The sequence below is a fragment of the Lolium rigidum genome, chromosome 3 (genome assembly GCF_022539505.1).
Source record: "Lolium rigidum isolate FL_2022 chromosome 3, APGP_CSIRO_Lrig_0.1, whole genome shotgun sequence".
NCBI classification, from domain to species: Eukaryota; Viridiplantae; Streptophyta; class Magnoliopsida; order Poales; family Poaceae; genus Lolium; species Lolium rigidum.
In genome coordinates, this window is record NC_061510.1 from 337,506,026 (window position 1) to 337,511,423 (window position 5,398).

The following is a 5,398-nucleotide window of genomic DNA, read 5'->3' on the forward strand; positions in this document are numbered from 1 at the left end:
AGAATACACTAGTAGAAAAAGAGGCTTCCGTCCACCCCCATTAGTCCCGGAAATATTCGAACCGCGACTAAAGGGGGCTTTAGTCGCGGTTCGGGAGGGGACCCGCGACTAATGCTCCATCCGCGACGAAAGGGTACCCCTTTAGTCGCGGTTGGTAACACCAACCGGGACTAAAGGGCTATGGAGGGATGTGGCCGACGAAAAAAATCACGGTTGGTGTCCCCAACCGCGACTAAAGGTTTTTCCGAGTTTTTTTACTCCCACGCACCCTGCACACACACACACACACCCCCCCCCCCCGTGGTCGCCTTTTTTGGTTTGTAAAATACAAAAGAAAATGATAGAAGATTCAAAAAAAAATTTGTTTTCAGATTCTTGTATGTTATGCAACCTACTATTCGGAGAAATTAAGAAATTCAAATTTCCACATTTTTTGCAAAAAAAGTTTAAAAAATGGTAAAACCGCAATAACTTTTGCATACGACGTCGGAAAAAAACGTATAATATATCAAAAAAATCCTGGGAAAAAGTTACATCCGAATTCGCCGGGGTTTACCCGGTTAGCCAATTTTTAGATTCTCAAAATTCCAAATGGAAATACAAAAGCAGGAAGATTTTAGTTTTTTCTATAAATTATGGATTTTATATTTTTTTAAATTTTTTAAAACCTAAAATTAATAATTTCATTCTGCATAAAGATTACTATCATTTTTACCCAATTTTTACATTTTCAAATTTTTAGATTTTAGGTTTGGCAAAAAAAAATTTAATTAATTAATAAAATTAAAAATAATACAAATTAAAAAGTTAATGTTTATTTATTTATTCAATATTATTATTACATCATTACTTTTGTTTATTAAAAGAATTATTTGAAATTCAAACAATAAAGAAATGTGACATCGATCAACATGTTAATAGGATTGATATGATACTACTATCACATACATGCGCGCGAAGCACTTGGATGCGGAACGGAATGGAACTCGGAAGTTAAGCGTGCTAGAGGTGGAGTAGTGGGAGGATGGGTGACCGAGCGGGAAGTTTGACCACGAGTAAGTAATTTGACTAGAGATAAGTGTAGTTAGAGATAGAGACTAAGCTATGCAAATAACTGAAATAAGAGAAATTTTGGAAAAAAAAAAGAAAAAAAAAACGGAGTGAAAAAAAATTAGAAATCCAAATGAATTAAATTTTTTTAACGAAATAGCCTTTAGTCCTGGTTGGGGACACCAACCGCGACTAAAGTCCTTCGCCCAGGCGCACGGTAGCCGCCCACGTGGATGGACCTTTAGTCGCGGTTCGTAAGCAACCGCGACTAAAGGGGGGGCCTTTAGTCGCGCTTAATTGGTCGCGGTTGCGCAACCGCGACTAATGGTAGTTGCGAACCGCGACTAAAGGCCATTTTTTACCAGTGATAGCACCAAAACTGAAGAGAACAATTCTCGTCTTGATATAGCTACCTTCTAACTTGTGGTTTAGCACTCTTCTCATCATGGTTCTGTACACTCAATCATCTTCTCTCGAGGTTTTTTGAAACACACAAAAACCCTTCATATTTGTTGTATACCACAACAACTTTTTCCTAGACTATTGCAAAACCTGAACTATTTTTTGTTCTGTCTCCAGTTGCTTGATTAGGTATTCATTCTCACATCCCCTTTGAATTGAACTCCAAAAAAAGGAATTGTTATGAGAAACCATCTTCTTGTCACCACAAGACATTCCTCGCTGCATTCAAATGTAAATATTACTACCCATGAGTGTAAAAGCTAGAATTTCCGAGCATAGCTTATTATAAGTCAAAGCAAGACAAAAAAAAACCTATCTAGAAGATATGATGTCTCCTAACGTACCTTCTTTGCATGCATGTATGACTCATAGCTGTGCTTATGTACTATGAATAAATGTCACTTGCCCTTTCAGCTCTATACAGCAAAGGATACAAAACATAACAATCCCATAATGATGAGAAAGGCTAAGCAAAGGAAAACCATTGACAACACACTTTTCACCCTTGAAATTACTCACTTACGAAAAAGAACATGAGAAAAGGCAATACACGGAATAGAAGCACAATTCTCAAATATTCATGGAAAGATCCATAGTTATTATCAAAAAACAATCCACAATTTGAAATTATGTAGAATCTATGTAGGGAATGAGACCAGCCATCTTGAACATGTTTGTGTGTCCTCATTGGATGATACCAGTGATCTATGGCTCGAGAACCTCAAATCACATAGAATTTAACAACCTCAATTGAGAAAAGGAACGACACAAAATCTGTTACATCATGGAAGTGCAGACCAATGCACCACACTTTAATGACATATTTTTATGTGTGTAACTAATCATGGTACATGTAATGTGAGATTATAGTTGTGACTTTCAAATAGAGTACTGAATTATCAAATGTTTGAGAAAATCCACTCGGGAGCTGGTATTAGGAGTAAACTACCAGGAAAATGGTCGGGTCGCATTATGGCTCTATTGGCCAATAACTTGTCTCCTCATGATGTAACTATTTTCTGAGACAAAGAAGTGTAAAGCGTCAGTGGGAAAGAACCCGTGATAAGCCATATTAGTCAATATGGGAATTTCTAAAAGCCAATGTAAATGTATAACTCTTTTCCTGGCCTTGCCATGTCATCAAAAAACAAATGCACCTTACTCCATTAGGTCTTATTCAATGATGTCATCATAAAAAGGAGATTTTTGAAAGTGTTTCGTCACAAAAGAGATATTTCTTACCTTCTTTCCTACAAAGTGCAAAGATACATAGCAGTTGTTCTACCTATCATCTTTCATCGAAAACAAAAGAAAAGCACAGTAGGTATAACATAAACGAATGTGTTTGCCATTACTGGAACATGGAGAATCTAGAAGCATATTTCCTATAGCTAGCTTATCTATCAAGAATAAGAAAAAAAAGTTTCAATAATCAATTAAACAATCTATGAGGAGGCAATGACCGGAGCAACTTGAGGCCAGAGTTGAAATAAGCTCACATTGTAGCGAAGGAAGATGTGACCCGAACAATGGCATGCGATCATTCAGAAATTCAGATGCAATGGGCAATACATAATCCACACCGAGCATATATGTTGACAATTTATATCACTGAACCTATCCAAGGTATTGTTAATGTAACCTTCTAACTATTACTATATAATGACCAGTTCTCGGAAACTTTAGCAAACTAAATGGAAGCATTAGAACATAAGCATGACCTTGTGAGGAGCAGTAAGAATCTCCAACAAAGTCTACCAATTCAGCTACGGTACCTTGTCAGCTATAAATCATGTATTACCAAACATAAAATAAAACGAAGAACTGTTTGAAGTTCTACTAAGAAATATCTTACATCATCACAACGGCACATTATTTTAATAAACTACTTGGAGAAGAATCTTTACATATGTGTGAGGATAGATCATGGGATGAGTACTTCAATTGGTAAATATCACCTAGAGATATATATTAGAGCCGCAACCGAAAATTAGAAGTATCTCCTGAAATAGCAAAAAATTCAATGTTCATAAATATCAGGTAACTATTTAATTAGCTGAGCTAAGCACATCACCAAGTTTATAAATTGCCGGACACAATTGGCAGAATTGGTCACGAATTTAATCTTAAAGGTTATGTAATATAGAATTGCAATGAACATCACTTGACATATAATAGCTGGAAGCTATCCTAAAGAAGGGAAAACATTCCCTTGGGAAATACAGGATGAGCATGTACAGATTGAAGAACATTCCAAGCTCAATGTACTTATGAAAGCCAAACTGGTTTAGCTTGGAAGCAAGAAGCATTGTCTAGATCAAGAACCATCCTGGAAGATTTCAACCTTCAAACATATATCCATAAGCGTTGATGCTCACCTGTGATCGCCTGAGAAAGGTGAAGCATGGTCGGCATACTTTGCTTATCCAATAGCTGAGTTGACCGGAGGCGTGACGCTGCAGATGAACTGGAAGAGTAGAGGGTCAGAGGAACCAAAGCATTGAAATACGTCAGTATGATATCTCTCTGGAGGAGTAGTAATAGCTTGCTGGTGCTCAAATCTAGTCAGTGTTGTTCAAATACCCTAGGAAGGAGATGTTCCACAACTATTTTAACCTTCTCTTCAGGACTAAAAGAATCGCAATACTGACAGTGACAATGGTAAAAGGTGACCAGAAGTCCAGAAGTAGTAATAATATGCACTTGTCGCTAACTAATTTCCCTAAGAAACCAACCAACTAATAATAAGATGCACTTGGTATAGAAAAGAAAAACGTTTAGACAATCAATCGTGAGATAGTATGGCACTTTATCTCCTGGGAGCCGCACGCTTTCATCTATGGACACTCAGGAAACTAAATTGATGCCAACTTTTCATCGTTCATTGGTTGTCTTACCCGCAGATTGTGAAGGGTGCACACATCCATCTGGTAGGTGAAACTCATGAATCTCCCTAAACGAATATTAATCGGATTACGGGAGGGACTAAGGGGAGAGGGGAAAAAAGGAAAAATAAATTGAGCGCTCATATGTCAAATTAGTGAGATAAGATGATGTTCTAGGAGGTGAGATGAGTTGGGGAATCACCTGGTTGCTGCGATGCCGGTGAAGGATTCTAAAGAAGATCAACGGGCGGTCAAACAAAGAAAAAGGAGAAAAAAATGCAGAGTTGTTGCTGCAGCCGGACGCGTGCGTGCAAAACCGTCGATGCATAACCTAATGTTGTCGTCCGCCGTGGAGTGGAGAACGCACTCGCGACCAGATGACACGGCCGCCGCTCGCTGGGATTCATGGACCCTCCGGTGGAAGTGCGCCCCCTCTGCATCTTCGCCGCCGCCGCCGCTCCGCTGAAATAGAAATAGAAGATGAGAGAGATAGCGAGGATGGGAGAGAGAGAGAGAGAGAGAGAGAGAGAGAGAGAGGAGGGAGGGGAGGCAAACATACCTGCGCCGCAATTCCGGCGACAACAGCAGGTCCTTCTCCTCCATCAGGCCGCAAACGCGGGTGCCGCAGGTGGGGACAGGACCCATGCGGTTGTCTCCGTCGTCGCCATGTGTGGATGCAGGGGAGTGTAGGATAACGTTGCATAGAAAACAAAAAATTTCCTACCGCGAACACGCAATCCAAGCCAAGATGCAATCTAGAAGACGGTAGCAACGAGGGGTTTATCGAGTCTCACCCTTGAAGAGATTCCAAAGCCTACAAGATGAGGCTCTTGTTGCTGCGGTAGACGTTCACTTGCCGCTTGCAAAAGCGCGTAGAAGATCTTGATCACCGGCGCCACGAACGGGCAGCACCTCCGTACTCGGTCACACGTTCGGTTGTTGATGAAGACGGCGTCCACCTCCCGTTCCAGCGGGCAGCGGAAGTAGTAGCTCCTCTTGAA